Below are 22,913 nucleotides of genomic sequence, written 5' to 3'. Positions count from 1 at the left end.
AAATTTCACCCACCTCGTAAGGGAGAACAACAGGTTCGCAGATTCACTAGCAACTCTATCTTCTATGATAGACATCCCGTCCGGAGTCCGGATGCGTCCAGTCATTATTGATCAAAAGTTTACGCCAGCATACGAGTCGATTTCCGCCATAGATGAGGCTCAAGACGGCAACCCCTGGTATTACGACATCTAGAACTTCTTGGAAAAGGAGACGTATCCACTAGGGGCAAATGCCAAGGATAAGAGGGCCATCAGAAGAATGGCTGCTCAGTTCATTATCTGCGGGGGAAAGCTGTACAAAAGGGGTCATCTGGGAATGCATAAGCTCTGTGTAGAAGCTGAAGAGTCGAAGCGCCTGATGGAGGCCATCCATAGGGGGGAGTGCGGTGCACATATGAATGGAGTAATGCTGGCCAGAAAGATCCTCAGACAAGGCTACTACTGGTCAACCATGGAGGAGGATTGTATTAGTTTTGTTCGGCGATGCCACAAGTGTCAAATTCATGCAAACCGTATGAACATCCCGCCGTCAAAGCTGTATAACATGACTTCACCATGGCCTTTTTCGGTTTGGGGAATTGATGTGATCGGAGCTGTTACCCCGAAGGGGTCAAACGGGCATGAGTTTATCCTAGTAGCGATAGATTATTTCACAAAGTGGGTCGAGGCCCAATCATACGCGCTGTTGAAGGCGTCGTACGTCGCAAAGTTCATCAGAAACAACATCATCTGTCGCTACGGGGTGCCAAACGAGATAATTTTAGATAATGGTTCCCACTTCAAGAAAGAAGTGATAAACTTGTTGGAAAAATACAATGTGGCTTCCCATAAGTCATCTACATACCGACCGCAAACCAACGGAGCGGTTGAGGCCGCCAACAAGAATATCAAGCATATACTGCAGAAGATGGTGGGAACCTATCGGGATTGGCCAGACAAGCTGCCATTTGCTCTGTGGAGCTACAGGACTTCAATCAGAACTTCTACTGGAGCGACTCCATATTCATTGGTCTATGGAATGGAGGCAGTTCTACCCATCGAGATTGAGGTTCCGTCGTTACGAGTATTGGCTGAATGCCAAATAGCCGAAGCAGATTGGCAGCAAAGCAGATTCGAAGAACTCATGCTCTTTGGTGAAAGAAGACTGAAAGCACTGTACCACATCCAAGGCTATCAACGCAGAATTGCCCGGGCTTTCAACAAGAAGGTTAAGTCCAGGAATCTGAAAGAGGGAGATTTGGTGCTCAAAGACAACCGAGCTCCCATCCACGACCCAAGGGGCAAGTTCAAACCCAATTGGACTGGTCCTTACATCATCAAAGCTATCTGGTCAGGTGGAGCTGTGGTTTTGATGGATCTAGATGGCTTGGAGTTCTCACAACCGATCAATATGGACAAGTTGAAGAAATATTACCCTTGAGAGGCTCGCTAGGCCGAAAACCCGAAAGGGCGACCTAGGCAAAAGTCAGAGCACAAAAAATTAGAAAATATAAAAACTGAGCTCGCAAGGTTGAAAACCCGCAAAGGGCGGCCTTAGCAAAAGTTAGAGCGCAAAAGGAGAGTGAAAATACTCGAGTGAACCTTAGCCTGAACTACGTAAGGCTTGATTCCCATCTTTGGGATACGTAGGCAACTTCACCTTGAGGTTCAGCCATAAACTTTTCCCCGATCAACTCTGTCCATTCTGATCATCTCAGTCATCTTTGTCCATCAGCATTTATCGCGATCTCCGGTACAGTGCTGTTTAGACTAGGGGCAACTTTCCGTTGCCGCGACGGCGCAAAGTTACTCAGACTAGGGGCAACTTTCCGTTGCCATGAAGTGCCGCATTGTTCTTCAGACTAGGGGCAACTTTCCAGTTGCAGGGATCTGGGGTTGTACATCTCAGTGACAGATCTTCGGCTTGTCCAGTTCTGATCCACATCGAAAATAGTTTTGAAAAGTTTTAATAAAAGTCGACTTTGTTCAAATTAATCTTTTTACGACTTAGACCATTTTTGGGCCAAAGCAGAAAATTTTCAGTACCACAAACTTCAATTTCATTGATTTCAAAACAGAGTTCTCCTGCTCTTGCATACAATCGAGGTTGCTTTTTAGTACATTCATAAAGAAAACTTGAAAATGCTAAATAAGCAATAAATTTGGGGCATAGTTGAATCAAGTATCTCTGCGTCCCCTCCCAGAGCTGGACGAAGCATCTGATGCCAAGCTAGGCCCAACCTGTGCCTCCTCGTTGAGCCAATCCAAGCACTCATCGGACAAAGTGCAACTGAAAGTAGAAGCAGGGGCCAGGAGCTCTCTAGTCCTCCATGCTGTGGCATATCGGGCAAGCTGTGCACCCCGAACCGGGAAAGCAGCTGGGTACTCAATCCCCTCCGGTGGGCAGGTCTGATCATGACCAAACTGATGCAGGAACCGGAACGGAAAATAGAATACGCAGTGGGTTAGACCAATCAATTGGATCCCAATCAGCCGGGACATACTATAGCTCATTGCTGGGAGGTTGAGCCAAGGACAACGCCAAGGAATGCGGTCTGCGGACAAATTGCACATCCAATCGAACCACCACCTTTCGTCAAGAGCATTGACTAGGCGCTGCCGAAAGAAGTAGCCTCGAGCTGAGTAGGCCGGGCAAGAGTCCACAACCTGCAACTTATCCATTAACCATACCTAGGGGAGGGATGGAAAATGAGAGAATAAAGAACAGAGAGATGTACGATGAGAGAAAAGTAAGACAAGGGTTTTGTGAGAAAAACCGAGCCTGAGGGTCGAGTGATGTGAGCAAATATATATGTAAGGTCGGGTGGGAAACATTACCTGCAGCAGTAGTGGACTCCCAGCAAACCTAGTCGCCTCCTGGCGATAGACAGAATCTAAGCCCATCAGTGTCTCGACCAAGGTCATGGCAATACAGCTCTTTCCTTCTCTCAAGCCTTGGGCAACTTCAATCAGGCGAATGCTAGCTCCGCCGAAGCCCGAAGAAAGCAGAAAGTGAGACAACAAACACAAGCAGAGGGCGTGTTGCCAGAAACCCTGCCAATAATGGTTGCTGCGGTCACCGGCGTCGGAAAAATGATGGATCAAGCCGAGGATGTCTAGTTCCCCACTGCAGATCAGAGATCGAGCATCATGCGCCGTGAGCCCACACATCCGCCCTAAAGCCTGGGCATGGCCAAAACGGAGCTGGGGCAAGATCACTTCAGAGCATTCAGACTCCATCAAAACCTGAAAATCTTCGAAAGTGGGACACATCTCTTGGCCGCCAAAGCTAAAAACGTGCGTCGCTGGGTTCCAGAACATTGCCGCGGCATGGAGAAAAGGGAGCTGTAGTGGAGTACGGCTCAGCGTGAATAGTGCATTCAAGCCGAAACCCCGGAAGTTCAGCTTTTCCGAGCCATCTAGAGAAGAGATCCAAGATGTGAGATTTTCCGCGAGAAACGCCTCCATCTTTGTGTAAAACTAAGATGAAATGAATGTTCCCGAAGTTGAGGCTTTTATAGAGGGAAAAACACTATTCACGGGGACACGTGTCAAAAACCAGGTGGCTGCAGGAATAAGTGGCCGCCCGGCCACCCTTTCTGGCTGGCTGGCCATTTACTTTTTACAAAACTGGCCGGCCGGCTCCCTCTCTCCATAAAATTGGCCGGCCGGCTCCCAAAGGTGGCCGGCAATGCTGCAGTGTATCCCCTTGGCCCTGTTTTACCCTTCGAGGGAAAGTTTCAAGCATTCCCGTGCAACGGGAGAGTCAAAGGCCTTCATTTCCCTCTGTTTCGGATGCGTTCCGGTGCCCAGATCGTCCGAAGTACACTCTGTTGTTTCCGAGTTTTGTTTATGGAGTTGTTGTTTTGATTATCGAGTTGTTGTTTTGCTTATCGAGTTGTTTGTCGAGCGGACGTGTTTCCTGTTTTTGAGTCATTACGTTCTGTTTAAGCAATCTTTGTTTAAGTCTTGTTTATTTGCGTTGTCAACGTTGTTGCATTTTGTTTATCGAGTTGTAAACTTGCTAAAGGCTCTGTTATATCTTAGTTAGTTGAGTTGCTTAGTTTGTTGCGTCGGTTCACTACCTGACTTGGTGATTACACAATGCACATCACCATTCAATTTCATTTTTGTGCAAAACAAAATGATGCGATACGATGCTAAAAGTTTAAAATACAAACACCTTTTTAAAAGCTGTTTCATTCCGTCATGTTTTACAACGAACAAAGGTACAAGTTTTACGAAAAATAAAACTACCTAACAATGTGCAAAGTGCTACAAACTACTAGCAAAAAGAAAAATAAAGCAGGAAATAGCAGCATCAATGTCCTCGGGAGCGGGAATGAGAAGCACTCCTCATCCTCTTCTGCGGGACAACCTCTGCACCATCATCATCATCTGAGTCGGAGCTGTCATCCTCAGGATCCCCCTCAGCCTCGCCTCTGTTCCCCGAACCAAGACCGGAGCCCCCCTCCTCAGCAGATGTCTCTGACTGACGGTCAGTAGCCTCCTCCTCCTCCTCAACATCCTCCTCCTCCTCATCAGGCTCCGCCTTTACAACGTGAGCCCTGCGTCTGCGGACAGGCCCTCCTCGAGCTCCTCAAAAAGGCCTAGATGGCCCGGCTCCTCGGAAAGGCCGGGATGGCCCAGCCCCCTGAAAAGGTCCGGATGACCCAACTCCGTGAAATGGCCCAGATGGCCCAGCTCCCCAAGGAGGCCCAGGTGGCCTGGCCTGCGGCTGACCGGACCATGAAGGCATCTGAAAATAAAGAGTTCAATTCAAATACATCAGTCCAAATATATACATCAGATGCAGATACAAGCAAAGACTACGTGAAGTGGGTGCATGTAAATACAGTGTACAAGTGGGGTGTGTGTCAGATGTGCTCTACACAAGTAGTCTATCGATGCAGTAGAAATCAGCATGTCATCAGAAGTATGATAAATGCCAGAAAACTGAAGGGTACCTGAATGCCCGCAATAGACAACTGTGCCTCCCTCCGCAGGACCATGCCCTCGAGTGTGGCCACCAGTCCAACCACCTCCTCCACGTACCCTCGCGATGGCTGCAAATATGAGCTCATAATCATCAGTGAATGAAAGAGTGTCTAAACGTCTGAATGATGAATGAAAAAAAATAGTGGAGCATACCAGCGGTGAGTCAGGATCAATGGCGTATCGATCACTGGGCATCGGAGGCTCTAGCGGGATCAGAGTCGGAGAGATAGCCCCATACTGCCACGCCATCAACTCAGTTGGCATATCTGGCCATCCAGGATGAGGATGAGTCGGAGGAGTCGGAGGAACCGATCTACCCCTACCTCTAGATGTACCAGCCCTACTAGTAGAAGGGGCGTCTGCAGCCCGAGCCCGGGCCTGGCCCGAGGATGACATACCAGCAGGCCTCGTCATCGGGGTACGAGCTCCCGTCAATGGAGGCATCAAATATGTATGGCGGTAAGTGTCGTAATCCCCCTCCTCGAGATATAATAAAGCATCGCTACCCAGCATAGCGCCGACTACCTCCGAGAAAGAGAGCCTGTCAGCAATCCGCATACTGACTGGGGGTGCTGAGGGAGGGTCCTGAGAAAGATACCCCCATACCTGACGCAGAAAGCGTTCCCCCAGAAACCATGCTCTACCAACAGGTCCTTCGAGCAGGAACCTGTACTGGGAGGTGCCCGATCCTCCGGGATACTGAAATCGGAGACCGTCGCCCAAGGATGCCCATGGCTGCCATGTGATCTACGGATAACAAATACATAAGCCAATCAGAAATCGGGAATACACAGAGCAAATCAAAGATGAAAATGAAAAGAACTGAAAGTTCTGAAGTACCTCCGATGGGCGCACGGTGTCAAAATACTGTCGCAAATAAATAAGAGTCTCTCGGGGTCTCGGCCGGTGCGGGCCCTCGAATACCAATGAATATGGGGTCATGGGAGGCCCTGCCACCTCCAACTCTGGGGCTAATGCTGGGAAGTATACATAGACCCATAGCTGAGAAAAGCAGTGCAGAATGTAAGTACAAAGTGCTGAGAACAGAATACAGACTGTAGAGTGCCCTGTGTGTGTGCAATGTACAAGTAATGAAGAGCAGAAATGTAAATCAAGGGGACAGAAAAGTACCTCCCAGGCTCGCCAGTAACCGCCAAGTAAGTCTCCCCGCCCGCGGGAAGTGGCGCTCATATAAAAGTAAAGGGTAGTCAGGCCGGCGCCACCCCAGTCATATCGACTGACCTGTGATAGGTCAACCAGTGCGCTCAGCAGGTATAGCCCGACTGTGTTCCCTCTATCGGCGAACAGGGTAGTCCCGAAGAGGAACATAAGAAAACCACGGGCGTACTGCTCCGTCTCCTCAGGAGTCTCGGGCACCATCTCCGCCCGTCGGAAGTGGGAAGAGAACCAAGTATATCTGACTCTCCCAGAAACCCTGTCAACAGCCGGGCGAGCCCCCAACAGATATGTCCAAGTGGCCTCCCACTCGCCATGTCCACGTCATAGGGGATGGGCCAACCTCCTATGTCTAGGCCGGTCAACACAGCGAAGTCTAGAGGGGTCATAGTCATGTCCCCGGTGGCAGAGAAATGAAAGGAGTTGGTGGTGTCCCACCATGTCTCTACCAATGCTGCCATCAGAGTCCTCCTGGCAGAACAACGTGACAACCCAACGTAGAAGGCCCCGAACCCTGCCAAATCGACTAAATCTCGGACACCTTCCGGGAGCTCAGCGTACCAGTCCCGCGCGGCGGTGGAACCATACCCCCGTACACTACGAGAACCAACCTGCATTCAGAATGAATACATGTGTCAATAATGAAATGGGCTGTGTGCCGATGAAATGAAATGGGCTGTGTGCCGATGAAATGAAATGGGCTGTGTGCCGATGAAATGAAATGGGTTGTGTGCCGATGAAATGAAATGGGTTGTGTGCCAATGAAATGAAATGGGTTGCGTGCCAATGAAGTGTGGGCTGCGTGTTCACTATTCAACTGGGCTGTGTGTTCAGAAAATTTAAAATTTGGGCTGCGTGTTCAAATTTCAACTAGTGTGGGCTGCGTGTTCACTATTCTAATCTGGGCTGCGTGTTCAGAAAATTTAAGTTTGGGCTGCGTGTTCAACTTTCAACTAGTGTGGGCTGCGTGTTCACTATTCTAATCTGGGCAGTGTGTTCAGAAAATTTTAAGTTTGGGCTGCGTGTTCAACTTTCAACTAGTGTGGGCTGCGTGTTCACTATTCAACTGGGCTGCGTGTTCAGAAAACTTTAAGTTTGGGCTGCGTGTTCAACTTTCAACTAGTGTGGGCTGCGTGTTCACTATTCAACTGGGCTGCGTGTTCAAAAAATTTAAGTTTGGGCTGCGTGTTCAACTTTCAATCAGTGTGGGCTGCGTGTTCAGTATTCTAGTTTGGGCTGCGTGTTCAAATTCCATCTAGTGTGGGCTGCGTGTTCACTATTCTAGTCTGGGCTGTGTGTTCAGAAAATTTAAAGTGTGGGCTGTGTGTTCACTTCCAAATTCGGGCTGTGTGTTCGACAAATTAGTGTTTGAGCCGTGTGTCCACCTCTTAACTAATGTGTACTGTGCGTTCGCAATTAATTAATGAGCCAAGTGTTCAGAAATTCGAATGTTTAAACTACGTGTTCAGGATGCAAGCAAAGTACTATGTCATAAGCTAAACTGCGTGTTCAAGCATGGCAAAGGTGCTGAAGTGTACGAAAAATACAGAAAATGAAGTAAATACCTCTCGGGCCTCATGGGAGAGGTGATGCTCTGGCTCTCGGAAAAGCAGATCCCCGGGTGCTCGCTCATCAAAATCAGTAAAATGACGGAAGACGGCACGAGGGAGGACATGTGCTGGCGGATTGTACCTCCCGGGAATAAAAGGTCGGACCCTCGGAGGCAAAGTCATAGGATCAAAATCGTCTCCGGCACCTGGAAAGCCTCCACCATGAGGAGAATTACCCGCCATTTTCAGAAAATCTGCAAAAGGAGCAAAAATGAGTGAAAATGAGCCAAAATTGGAAAAAGTCAACAAAAGTCAACTCTCGGGAAATGAAAAAGTCAACAAAAGTCAACCCCCGGGAAAATTTTCCAAATATTGAGACAAACTCACCTCAAGTGGCGGAAATGAGAAAAGAAGCTCCGAAACCAAATTTGATCAGTTCAAAGTGCTTGAAACTGAATATTTTTCCGAAAACAACTTGCGTGGGGCGTTGGAAAACGCGTATGGAACTCAGATCTGGAGAAGAAAGTGGTGTAGGAGGCAAGAGCGGAGAAGATCTCGGCTGCATTATATAGGCTCCAAGTCTTGGGATGAAGTAGCATGAAGAAAGGAGGTCAAAAGACCAAAATGCCCTCGGATTTGGGCATATGGCCGGCCGGCCACCTTTTCTAGCCGGCCAGTCATTTCCTTTTTGGAAAACCGGCCGGCCAGCCATCCACTTTTTGTAAAACCAGCCGGCCACCTCCCCCTTCCCATAAAACTGGCCGGCCATGTCCCCCACAGGCTCACCTAGCTCCCTGCAAATTTTGAAGAAGATCGGAGTTCCCGGGACCTGAAAAAGTTTAAGAAAAGTACACTTCCGGTCGCGAAATTGCTCCGCCGGAACTTCAGCTTCAGGATTTGACATGTGTCTCATCATCATTCATCAAAATCAAAGTATATCCTTTTTGAATGAGTTGTAGCCTTTCCGGGAAGCGGATCGGAGGCTGTGATCGAGTTGCCTTCGCCGAAACACGCATTTCTGTGCTCGTTATTTCACGACAAACGGGCACCCTGATTTATGCTCGTTTTGTACTATCATGCACATAACTTGCATTCTCATGAGCATACTTACATTTTTATGCACATTTCTTGATATTGGCATACCTCTATTCTTGAGCATACGTTGTCACGCATGTTCCACTCTTGCATTGCGATGCATTCACTCACCGGCGCTGCGTGTGTCAAACTTTCAGAATCACATTGAATATATGTTATTAGCATATTGTGCTTGTTGAATTTCTCTCTTTTGCAGGCACGATATTGTATGTACGGTTCAATTGAGGCTGGTGCGACCAGACGAATCGCGTAGGTATCGTATCTTCTCCGTGTGAGACGTGGCGGGGATTGAATAACACTCCGCATTCTAAACTGCATGAAATGTAGTTGTTGCTTTGCATTCTTGCTTAAAACTGTTGCATCTATTTGCGAATACTTGCTTCATTACAGCTTGCTACATTTGCATGATCATTGAGTTATGTTGGGCTTCTTGCATATCGCTTTGCATTTTGCCCCCCCTGCCTGCAGGCCTGCCTGCGGGCACATCTCTGTTTATCTTGTATGTTTGTCTAAGTCTTCGGCCTTGTCAAAAATGGGTCGTCTCTGGGCTTTGACATTCACTCTCGTCACTTGTGACTTTCGAGTTCTGTCAAAGAGGGGCAACTATAGACACCCAATTTTTGACCGACCTTAAGACTCAGATGTCACTGATTGAGCGCTTGGTGATGTTGCATAATGTGCTCGTTCAGAAGTTTCAGAGTTGCGGCCGTGAGCCCTGCCTCCGGACTTCCGAACCCTCTTCTGTGCCTTGTCTCGGTTTGCGAACCAGACTCGGTTTTCTCTGTTTCTTTTCCTGAGGGGAGGGAGAGGTCCCATAGACCATCTCTCAGTGGCCGCGGGCTACATTTGGTGGCCGTAGGCCATTTTGCCCATTTCGGAGTCCGGTTCCCGGTTTTCGGGATCGTTGGCCATGTGCCTCAGTTCGGGACCGCTTAACCATCTCCATTTGCTCTGATTTTTGGTATACTTTCTATTTTCTCCCTTTTGAGGGACACTGGGGTCTGAGAAACCCACTTCGTGGCCGAATGCCACTTTCGGTGCTTAACAGCACATTTTCGGGACCCCGAACTGCGCGTTTTGGCCCCCGAACATTCGTTTTGCAACAGTTTTCGTTCATTTTTGGCAGGTGCCTCCGTTTTATCACTGGGAAGGCCGTAGAATGGTGGGAGGCCCATAATTGTTGCAGCAACCAGTTATATATCCTCCGACGCCCTCCGATGCCTGTTTTTTTACACTTCCGGGCTAATGTTGAACACCTTGGGGCCACTTTCTTGAACTTTGAACCACATACTTGTGATGTACACACATGGGAGGACCCTAAAAGTTGGTGGCCGGCCAGTAATTCCACCTGACCCTTTTGAACCCCTCCTTCCGGGCTAATGTTGAACACCTTGGGGCCACATTCTTGAACTTTCAACCACATATTTGTGATGTACACACTTGGGAGGATCCTAAAATTGGTGGCCGGCCAGTAATTCCACCTAACCCTTTTGAACCCCTCTTTCCGAGCTAATGTTGAACACCCTTGAGCCACTTTCTTGGACTTTTAACCACAGGGTTGTGTTGAGGACACATGGGAGGACACCATCATGTGGTGGCCGGCCACTAAACCAGCTTGACCCTTTTGACCCCTAGCCGGCCGGCTAGGGGATGTGGCCGGCCGGCCACCTGCAACCAAAATACTTGGCCTGCCATGATCCTCACACTGTTCACTTTACAGCTGTATGGCTTTATCCCCCAGAAAATATCAATATCCGGGGGATATTTTATGGGGGAAAGTTTGCCTCCTTTTTCCCCCACCTTTACACCTTCTTTTGTTCCATATAACCAAGGGAAAACACTGATGTTTGGGGTTTGAAAAAATTGCTTCCAAGTCTTGCATTGCTTCCCCTCTCCTTCTCTCATTTCTACCCTAAAACATTCAAGTTCCACACTTCATTCCTTCATCACCACCAAGCACCACCATCACCACTTCATTTCCAGCAACAAGGAGAGCTTCTCAAAGGCTAAAGGTGCTGCAACTTGGTCCAAGAAGCAACAAAAGACTTGTCTCCAAGGGTGAGTTGCCTTTTTCCCTTTTTTGAGCTTTTCTTTGCAACATTTCATAGCCATCTATGCTTTTTGCTTTGAGTCCTCCATCTTGCACTTGCTTCATTATCCCTCTAAAATGTCATTTTCTTGCATGATATTTTTAGCTTGTGTGTGATTTGTTTTGGAACATGTTGTAAACTGATAATAGGCTTAGTTTGAGCCCCTCTTCAACATTGAAGAAGAGCTCAACACTGTTTGGGACTTCCTTGTTGTACTTGCCTTTATACTCCTTTTTTGGTCCCATTTTTGCATGCTTTGGCAGCCTATTGTGCTTTGGTTTTTGGCCATTTTACAGTTCTGAAAATAGTCTTATTTTGGTCTATTCTTCATGTTTCATTTAGGGCCTTTCATGGTTTGGGACCTCCATATGTCACTTCATGTTATATCTCTCTTTTGGTCCCCATTCTTGCATGTTTTGTTAGCCTATCATGCTTTTGTTTTTGGCCATTTTACAGTTCTGAAAATAGTCTTATTTTGGCCCATTCTTCATGTTTCATTCAGGGTCTTTGGCCGTTTGTGGAATATTTGGCATACCTCATGTTATAGCCTCTTTTGAGCCTTATTTTGCATTGCATTTCTAGCATGTTTGTATACTGTTTTAGAGTTTTTACAGTTCTGTAAATATGCTTATTTTTGGTCCCTCTTCAATGTTGTAGAAGGGAATTTTTCAGTTTGGGCTTTGCATATACCACTTGCCTCTTTGGCCACCTTTTGGCCCTTTTTCTTGCATAGGAGTGCAGCCATACCTGTGTTTGTTTTTGGGGTTTTACAGTTCTGGAAAACATCATATTTTGTGCCCCTCTTCAACTTTTCTGAAGGGCCCTAACCTGTTTGAAGACAGTAGATGTGAGTTGCTTCTTAATCTCATGTTTAGGGCCATTTCTTGCATGCTAGTTTTGCCCTGTCTTGGTTTGCTGTTTGGCCATGATATAAACTGGAAAAGTTCATATTTAGGGGCTGCCTTGCTTCTGTCTATTCATTGTATGTGCCAATTGTGCATGTTTGGTATAGCTATAGGCCATTTCGGGTGCCAAAATTCATGTTTCGGGACCATTCCGTGCATCGGGTGTACTTTCGCCTCGTTTCAGGGCTGTTTTCCCCCACTTTTCATTGCTGAAAATCCATTAGCATGCTTATATGTCATTTCCATGCCATTGCATTGTGTATGCCATTGCCTCGGTTTGCGTGCCCGTGTGCACGCATTTCGAGGCACTTCATTTTCATCTATCGGCCTCTTATGTGAGTGCGGCTGAGGCTCTCTCATGTTAGTATAAGTCCATGTTGCATTCTATTCTCATTTCCATGCATTTGCATTGCATATGCATTGCCTCGGTTTGCGTGCCCGTGTGCACGCATTTCGAGGCACTTCATTTTCATCTATCGGCCTCTTATGTAAGTGCGGCTGAGGCTCTCACATGTTAGTATAAGTCCATGTTGCATTCTATATGTCATTTCCATGCATTTGCATTGCGTATGCATTGCCTCAGTTTGCGTGCCCGTGTGCACGCATTTCGAGGCACTTCATTTTCATCTATCGGCCTCTTATGTGAGTGCGGCTGAGGCTCTCTCATGTTAGTATAAGTCCATGTTGCATTCTATATGTCATTTCCATGCATTTGCATTGCATATGCCATTGCCTTGGTTTGCGTGCCCGTGTGCATGCATTTCGAGGCACTTCATTTTCATCTATCAGCCTCTTATGTGAGTGTGGCTGAGGCTCTCTCATGTTAGTGTAAGCCCATATCATATTTCTCTATCATTTGCATCGCCTATGCCATCGCCTCGGTTTGCGTGCCCGTGTGCACGCATTTCGAGGCATCTCATTTTTACAGCATAGTGCATACTAGGTTGTATCTTAGATCGCATTCTGTCATTTTCTCGGTTTGCGTGCCCGTGTGCACGTATTTCGAGGCATCTCATTTTCATAGCATTGTGTATGTTAGGATTGTCCCAATTTGGGCGACCCAGTCTATACTTGTATGCTGTACGCATCACATAGTAACCTAGGCTAATAACCGGAATAAGAACATACAATGTTTTCAAAAATAGATATCATGGTTAGTAGAGGCCGGTCTACGACCGGGCGAGCGGGGGTGCTCACGAAGTGACCTTCCCCAATCGTACCCAAGTTCCCGAGCCGAGGCGACTTTGGTGATGACGGACACGTGGCCTTTGGCAACGAGTCAGGGTTTCCTAAATTTCCCAAAATAAAATATTTAGGTGGCGACTTTGTATCTGGCAAAGCAGTCCATGTTTGGCACTTCTTTCAAAAAATCTGTTTTCTCAAAACGATTTGCCGGATTTGGACTCTTTGGTTCAGACTTAGAACCGTGACTACAAGTCGAGTCCGAACTGTAGCGAGGTCCCCCCCGCGGACTTGTTACAGTTTCTGGCGACTCTGCTGGGGATTTAGAGAACTTGACTCGAACTTGTGATATCTGTTTTTGACTACACTTGTGTGATTCTTTGCATTGCATTTGCATTGGTGCGCCTAGGACACCGTGTTTGCCATCTGCTATTCCTGAACGGTTTGCCGGAGGCTTGTCTTGTCAAGGCATGACCATAAGGCTGACCGGTTGTGGGCTCTGCCAGTATGGGAACACAAACCCCGGTTTTACCGGGGCACCCTCTTTGACCATTCGACCTAGTGCATATTCGGATCCATAGTGACCATTCCAAACTAGGACAGGTTGCTTACCCGTTTATAGGTTGTTTGAAACCGCTGCGCGCGTAGTGAAACCCTAGCTCCTGACAAAATAGGACAGGGAAACCCTACCCCAACATAGGGGCGTTTTGGCTCTCACTTATCTGTTATGTGCTTTAGAGTGCGTCTCTACAGGAATGCATGTATCAGTATATGAGTTTGGGCATCAGGCCTGCGGGCATCAGTTCAGTATTGTCAGTATCAGGCCTGCGGGCATCGGTTCAGTACATGAGTTTGGGCGTCAGGCCTACGGGTATCAGTTCAGTATTGTCAGTATCAAGCCTGCGGCATCAGCCAGTATTTGAGAATTAGTTATCTGCGGATATCAGATTCTGTTTTAGGGGACAGTGATACAGGGATAATAATCAGTGTTTGAGGACAGTGTGTATACAGCTTATTGACTGTGTGTTGTTATGCCCGGCTGTGTGTCATGCATTTTATTTTAAGCTGTTATGCTATCCATTTATCTGTTTATTTATTTCCTTTTCGCTTTATTTATCTTTTGCTAGGTCAGTTCTAGCACAATTGCTTCCAACCCAGCAGGCATTCCCCAAGCACTTTGGACACGAGGTCGTCGACTCAATCGATCTGAAGATCTAATCGACGGACAGCCAGTGTTCCATTCTCTACCCCCTGTTACCAGAAGAAAGCAGAAAAAGCGCAGTGTATCTGAACAGAGATCACCAGAACAGTGGTTTCCCCCATCAGTGGACAGTCGGATCGAGATCCCCATTGAGACAGATCTGCCAGTAGTTCAGATAGATCAAAACAGTATGGCAACGCCAACAGGAGTTGAGGAGATGGTGCGCCAAATGCAAGAAACCATGCGGGCCATGCAGCAGGATGCCGTTCGCCGAGATGAACTCGCCAAGCAACAGGCCGAGATTATGACCCAGCAGGCTGAGCTAATTACCCGATTGCAACAGCAGAATGCTGCATCTGCTTCACATCAAGTCCCTCCTCCGGCAGGGGCTCCATTACCTGAGCAGACACCTACTGTTCAGAACGCCCCACCAAATGCCCAGAATACCGTGCCAAATCCCCAAACTTACAAGAGGACACGAATCTTCCAACGGGGCCAGCTCCGCCCCCGCTTCCACCACAACTGTCCAAGGTCCATGCACCCAATCGCCCCGACTCTCCCTTCGAGTTCGAGGTTGATCATACAGCTCTAAAATTGAGCAAACTTGAGAAGCTCTTCAAGAAATCCCAAGGGGTCAAGGCTATGCCGGATATCGAAGACGGATATACCGAGAAGGCCGTGACACTACCCGATAGGTTCAAAATGCCACAAATCGACCGCTTTGACGGGTCCGGCGACCCCATGGTCCATCTCCGACTGTTTGCAGACATCTTGCGGCCAATGGGCCTAACACGACCACAGAAGCTTTCACTATTCGGTCGAACCCTGTCAGGTGTGGCCGCCCACTGGTACGCAAAGTTACAAGATGAAGTGAAAAGGAATTGGGATGAAATAGCTGAGGCCTTTGTCGCGCAATATTCGTACAACACTCAGATCGAGATCACAACCCGTGATCTCGAAACGACAAGGCAAGAGCCCAAGGAAACTTTCTCGGACTTTGTAATCCGATGGAGGGCAAAGGCGTCAATGATGACTTTAAGGCCCACTGACAAAGATCAAATCCGGATGATTGTGCGCAATCTCCACCCAAAGTTGATGCAGAGAATGATTGTAGTCCCCTTTCCTACTTTCGCAGATTTACACGAGATGGGGGTGCAAATCGAAGATGCAATGAAACAAGGTCTGTTTGACCATGACAGGGAGCAACCGAGGAGGACTTTCAACCGTAACAACAATGCGGGCCCGAGTGGCGCTGCAAATACAAGAGCCTCGGAAGTCAGTATGGTCACCACCACTCCCCCTCCCCCTCCAAGGCCCATGGCTGCCACACCCTTCTCCGGCGCGTCCGGAAGCAACACACAAGCTAACAGATTCCAACCACGAGGCCAAAGAACCTTCACCCCATTATATATGCCCCTATCCAAAGCTCTAGGGGTATTGATCAAGAAAAAGCATTTGAAACCCCTGGAGCCGAAGCCACTACCGAACCCACTCCCTCGCTCTCATGACCCAGCAAAGTACTGCGCGTATCACCAACAACACGGTCACGACACCGACCGGTGTTACAGATTGCGTCATGAGATCCAGGATCTTATTGACAAACAGGTGATCGCGCCTCCAGACAAACCCAATGTCACAACCAACCGTCTCCCACCACATAACCAAGCTCCCCCTCCCAACAGAATCAATTTTATCCAAACTGGGGTCGCATCTTACGATCCCAGTATCTATATCACCCCATCCCACCTACCCAAGCCGGAGGTGTTCCTCCCCGATTGCACTGACTTCTTGTGCATGGTGGACATCTCCAAAACCCAACCAGAACCGACGGTGGTGACCGTCGAAGATAGGGCAGGGCAGATTTTGAGAGAGAATGAGATTGTTGAATCTGGGACTGGACAGAGTTTTGCTGGGGGAGCCTATGATCCAAGCGAGTACATCCTATCAACGAGCCAAATTGGGCTAGGTATAGAATTGCCAGAGACAGGAGAGCTATGCATGATCCGGGGAGATGGATCTGGGCCAGGGGCAGATGATCTGACAGCCGTAGAGGAGGACTTTGCCAACCTGCAATTTTTCGATGACCAGGAACCGGGGGATTCGGCAATCAATTGGTTCGACTATGAGGAATCGGCAGAGGCCACTGGATGGCTCGAGGACCAACCAGATGAAGTGGGGGAAGCCCAACCAGAACAGAGCCCGGCAGGGGCAGAGGTATCAGCTGTGGCCGGAATGGCCGAAAGACAAGTTGTATCGCCAGAGAGCGCCGGTGTTAAGAATTCCGCTCGAGACTTGGGCATTATGGATACAGGAATTGTTGAACAACCAGCTGTACTGATGCAGCTGGAACGAGAAACGTTTGAGGATGCCGAGAGAATTAGGAAAGCTAAGGGCCCTGAGGGGACTGAAAGTGCTGTGTGCACGAAGATGGAGAATGCTGCGAGCATGTGGACAGAGAGTACTGCAAGTACAACTAAACCGGAGCCAGACAGGTGTCTGTTGGCTGCCGACGGAATGTGGTGGGAAGACGATGACTTATGTCTTGCCCACACGGATGAAGACTGGGGAAATAATCAACCGGATGACACTTGGTACCTCGATGAGGTTGACCATATGATGAGAAGTGGGCGGTACTTCAAACCCCCACACCTAGACCAACCCGAGGCATCCGGGAAAGATAGAGAAGCGGAGAAACAGAAGGAGAAGCAGATTGAAGAGGAAGCTGTGTTGAAACAGTTAAAAAAGATACAAGCAGACATCTCCATCTGGGGACTGCTAATGGCATCACGAGTACATAGGGAAGCTGTCCTGTCGGCTATGGACAAGTCCAAACTCTCCATAGACACCACGCCTGAACAGCTGGTTGGGCTGGTTTTTCCGGGAGGAGGTTCCCCGGCATTAACCTTTTCGGACAAGGAACTACCGCCTGAGGGCACAAATCATAACAAACCTCTCTATATTTCTGTGGAATGTAGAGATAAGTGGATACCGGTGGTACTTGTTGATACCGGGTCTGCGATTAATGTCTGCCCGACCAGAACGGCATATGCAATCGAGTTGAAGCCCGTGGACTTCGTCCCAACTACTCAAGTGATCAGAGCATACGACAATACCAGCAGAGAAGTGATGGGGACTGTTAAAATTCAAACCAAGGTTGGTCCAGGACAACACAGCATTGAATTTCATATCTTGGACGTTCCCGCAACCTTTAACCTACTTTTGGGGCGACCGTGGTTGCACCAGGTCAAAGCAGTCTCTTCCACTCTACATCAGATGCTAAAGTACCCTCACGGGAAAGGGGTAGCGATCGTTTTTGGGAATTCATCAATCCATCCGCCGCCGGAAGTGTCCACACCTGTCTTGGAGATCGAGCACGGCACGGAGGATGTGTTTTTATCGGGGTTCACTTTGGCCGAGGCTCAAGTGGTGCAGAATGTCATGGCTGTGAATGAGGGTATGTACGTCAGTGCTCAATCTATCTACCTCATGAACAAGCTACAACATATCCCCGGGATGGGATTAGGAAGAAGTGGCCGGAAGGGCGTCGCGGTATCGGCCGAAGTGCCACACAACCCTCACACCTTTGGACTGGGTTATCTGCCCACCAAAGAGGATTGGGTAAGGAAAGGGAAAGAAATGGCCGGAAGGGCCAGAGCAAAGAAGGCTGGGAAGCCATTTGAGTTAATGCATAGGCCCATCTAGGGTACCCTAAACGGACGCTTCGTCCGGGAGGGGGAAGACTTTCCATTCTGCGGCTTCCCAGAACCATGGCTGAACGCGGAGAAGAAGCGCGTGCCTGGTTTTGAAATCTTCTTCGACTTACAATTACCTGGGGATGACGTTGCCAAAGCGCAGACAGACCCACCAACTGAGGTTGAGCAGTGCAGAGCAGTGGATCCTGAGAGCACGGAGCTTGAAATGGGGGTAGCACTGGCGAGTCTACTTTTAGATCCTCCGATCGACCAAGAGTGCTTGGGGGATAACTCTTCGGTTTCTATGATTGGAGATGAAATAGCTGCGGGCTTTCCAGTGCCGATCTTGGATGCATCTATCGCACCTTCTCTCATCTGGCAATATGAAGAAGGCTTTTTATCTAGCAGTTTCGGGTCAGGTAGTGAGCCGGAATCTGATTCCACCGAATCTTGTGCGTCGGAATCAGATTCCAGCTCGACTGAGTCTGAGTCCGGTATTCCTGGGAGTGATAACCCGGATGCCACAGTCTGGTCTAGGTCGTCATTTTCATTTTCTTTTGAGTCTGTTGTAACAGAGGAATCTGACGGCTTGGAAATATTTAATGAGAATGATGTGGATGTGGTTTCTGAGTATTTCTCTGTGCCTTTGATTTATTGCTTAAATCAGGATTTTCAAAATTTTGATGAAAACAACGAGGGAGAAATTCCTCCAGTTTTGCAACGATTAATTGATCAAGAGCAGGAAAGATTCGTTAAACCCTTAATGGATGAAATCACTACTGTGAATGTTGGTACTGAGAAGGACCCGCGGCTGGTCCAGATCGGGTCCACGTTGTCTTCGGAGGAGCGCGAGCGCTTAGTCGCTTTATTAAAAGATTTCAAAGATGTTTTCGCGTGGTCCTACGAAGACATGCCTGGAATCGATCCTGAGATTGTACAGCACCGGATCCCTCTTGATCCCGAGGCCCGCCCTGTCAAACAGAAACTCAGAAGGATCCGCACGGACTGGGCCCTCAAGATTAAGGAAGAGGTCACCAAGCAAATTGACGCAGGGTTCCTGCTGGTATCTGAATACCCAACTTGGTTGGCCAACATTGTTCCGGTGCCAAAGAAGGACGGCAGAATTCGGGTCTGTGTAGACTTCAGAGATTTGAACAGGGCCAGTCCAAAGGACGACTTCCCCTTGCCACACATTGATGAATTGGTGGATTTCACGGCAGGACACGCCTTGCTTTCGTTTATGGATGGTTTCTCAGGCTATAATCAGATAGTAATGGCACCCGAAGACCGAGAGAAGACTGCGTTCACTACCTCGTAGGGTACATATTGTTATAGAGTGATGCCATTCGGGTTGAAAAATGCTGGAGCTACGTATCAACGGGTAGCAACTACAATATTGCATGATATGATCCATAAAAAGGTCGAGGTGTATGTGGATGACATGATTGTCAAGTCCAAAGAAAGAGAGGGCCACTACACCGCCTTACAAAAATTCTTTCAAAGGATCAGAGAGTTTCGGCTGCGATTGAATCCCCAGAAGTGCACGTTTGGTGTTACAGCAGGAAAGATGCTAGGGTTTCTGATTACACAAAGGGGCATCGAGGTCGACCCTTCCAAAATCAAGGCCATCTTAGAAATGCCACCACCAAGGACTGAAAAGGAGGTGCGAGGCTTTCTGGGTAAAGTGAAATTCATAAGACGGTTTATTTCTAAATTAACCTTGACTTGTGAACCACTTTTTGGTCTCCTGAAGAAAGGAAAGAAATTCCAATGGGACGGCCGATGTCAAGCAGCTTTTGAGCAGATCAAAGAGTATCTACAGAACCCGCCCGTGTTGTCACCACCAGAGCCGGGGAGACCGTTGATATTGTACCTTTCGGTAACTGAGACTACCATGGGCTGCATGCTCGCGCAGGAATCAGAAGACAAAATGGAAAGGGCCATCTACTATCTGAGCAAAAAGATGCTGGATTACGAGACCCGCTATACACCGCTAGAGAAGGCTTGTTTGGCCTTGGTATGGGCTACCAGGAAGCTGCGGCACTACCTGTTAGCTCACTCTGTAATGTTGGTTTCACGATTGGATCCCATCAAATATCTTTTCGAGAAACCAGCACTTACGGGTAGGCTAGCTCGTTGGCTGCTGTTGCTCTCCGAATTTGATTTGAAGTATGTAACGCGCAAGTCAGTAAAAGGGAGAGCGGTAGCGGAGTTCCTTGCCGACCACCCGGTTGAGGGGGATGAAGCGGTTGAGTACCTATTCCCAGATGAAGCCATTCTGCATGTCGAAGATGAAACTTGGACGATGTACTTTGACGGAGCGTCAAACCAGTATGGATATGGGATAGGGGTGTTGCTGATAGCACCTGACGATTCCCGTATCCCTTTAGCATTCAGGCTTCGGTTCAAAGTCTCCAATAATGAAGCAGAGTATGAGGCATGTATTGCTGGCCTGGAAGCAGCCCTAGAACTAGGGGCAAGACGGTTGGACGTCATTGGGGACTCGAACCTTGTTGTGTCTCAAGCAAAAGGAGACTGGAAAGTCAAGGAGGAAAGAATGATAATTTACCACCAAACCTTGGATTTGTTAATTCCTCGGTTTGAGAAACTAAATTTCACCCACCTCGTAAGGGAGAACAACAGGTTCGCAGATTCACTAGCAACTCTATCTTCTATGATAGACATCCCGTCCGGAGTCCGGATGCGTCCAGTCATTATTGATCAAAAGTTTACGCCAGCATACGAGTCGATTTCCGCCATAGATGAGGCTCAAGATGGCAACCCCTGGTATTACGACATCTGGAACTTCTTGGAAAAGGAGACGTATCCACTAGGGGCAAATGCCAAGGATAAGAGGGCCATCAGAAGAATGGCTGCTCAGTTCATTATCTGCGGGGGAAAGCTGTACAAAAGGGGTCATCTGGGAATGCATAAGCTCTGTGTAGAAGCTGAAGAGTCGAAGCGCCTGATGGAGGCCATCCATAGGGGGGAGTGCGGTGCACATATGAATGGTGTAATGCTGGCCAGAAAAATCCTCAGACAGGGCTACTACTGGTCAACCATGGAGGAGGATTGTATTAGTTTTGTTCGGCGATGCCACAAGTGTCAAATTCATGCAAACCGTATGAACATCCCGCCGTCAAAGCTGTACAACATGACTTCACCATGGCCTTTTTCGGTTTGGGGAATTGATGTGATCGGAGCTGTTACCCCGAAGGGGTCAAACGGGCATGAGTTTATCCTAGTAGCGATAGATTATTTCACAAAGTGGGTCGAGGCCCAATCATACGCGCTGTTGAAGGCGTAGTACGTCGCAAAGTTCATCAGAAACAACATCATCTGTCGCTACGGGGTGCCAAACGAGATAATTTTAGATAATGGTTCCCACTTCAAGAAAGAAGTGATAAACTTGTTGGAAAAATACAATGTGGCTTCCCATAAGTCATCTACATACCGACCGCAAACCAACGGAGCGGTTGAGGCCGCCAACAAGAATATCAAGCACATACTGCAGAAGATGGTGGGAACCTATCGGGATTGGCCAGACAAGCTGCCATTTGCTCTGTGGGGCTACAGGACTTCAATCAGAACTTCTACTGGAGCGACTCCATATTCATTGGTCTATGGAATGGAGGCAGTTCTACCCATCGAGATTGAGGTTCCGTCGTTACGAGTATTGGCTGAATGCCAAATAGCCGAAGCAGATTGGCAGCAAAGCAGATTCGAAGAACTCATGCTCTTTGGTGAAAGAAGACTGAAAGCACTGTACCACATCCAAGGCTATCAACGCAGAATTGCCCGGGCTTTCAACAAGAAGGTTAAGTCCAGGAATCTGAAAGAGGGAGATTTGGTGCTCAAAGACAACCGAGCTCCCATCCACGACCCAAGGGGCAAGTTCAAACCCAATTGGACTGGTCCTTACATCATCAAAGCTATCTGGTCAGGTGGAGCTGTGGTTTTGATGGATCTAGATGGCTTGGAGTTCTCACAACCGATCAATATGGACAAGTTGAAGAAATATTACCCTTGAGAGGCTCGCTAGGCCGAAAACCCGAAAGGGCGACCTAGGCAAAAGTCAGAGCACAAAAAATTAGAAAATATAAAAACTGAGCTCGCAAGGTTGAAAACCCGCAAATGGCGGCCTTGGCAAAAGTTAGAGCGCAAAAGGAGAGTGAAAATACTCGAGTGAACCTTAGCCTGAACTACGTAAGGCTTGATTCCCATCTTTGGGATACGTAGGCAACTTCACCTTGAGGTTCAGCCATAAACTTTTCCCCGATCAACTCTGTCCATTCTGATCATCTCAGTCATCTTTGTCCATCAGCATTTATCGCGATCTCCGGTACAGTGCTGTTTAGACTAGGGGCAACTTTCTGTTGCCGCGACGGTGCAAAGTTACTCAGACTAGGGGCAACTTTCCGTTGCCATGAAGTGCCGCATTGTTCTTCAGACTAGGGGCAACTTTCCAGTTGCAGGGATCTGGGGTTGTACATCTCAGTGACAGATCTTCGGCGTGTCCAGTTCTGATCCACATCGAAAATAGTTTTGAAAAGTTTTAATAAAAGTCGACTTTGTTCAAATTAATCTTTTTACGACTTAGACCATTTTTGGGCCAAAGTAGAAAATTTTCAGTACCACAAACTTCAATTTCATTGATTTCAAAACAGAGTTCTCCTGCTCTTGCATACAATCGAGGTTGCTTTTTAGTACATTCATAAAGAAAACTTGAAAATGCTAAATAAGCAATAAATTTGGGGCATAGTTGAATCAAGTATCTCTGCGTCCCCTCCCAGAGCTGGACGAAGCATCTGATGCCAAGCTAGGCCCAACCTGTGCCTCCTCGTTGAGCCAATCCAAGCACTCATCGGACAAAGTGCAACTGAAAGTAGAAGCAGGGGCCAGGAGCTCTCTAGTCCTCCATGCTGTGGCATATCGGGCAAGCTGTGCACCCCGGACCGGGAAAGTAGCTGGGTACTCAATCCCCTCCAGTGGGCAGGTCTGATCATGACCAAACCGACGCAGGAACCGGAACGGAAAATAGAATA

The sequence above is a fragment of the Camellia sinensis genome, chromosome 6, assembly GCF_055761805.1.
Source record: "Camellia sinensis isolate YWXY chromosome 6, ASM5576180v1, whole genome shotgun sequence".
NCBI classification, from domain to species: Eukaryota; Viridiplantae; Streptophyta; class Magnoliopsida; order Ericales; family Theaceae; genus Camellia; species Camellia sinensis.
The sequence above is the reverse complement of the archived record's forward strand: the minus strand, read 5'-3'. Positions refer to the sequence as shown.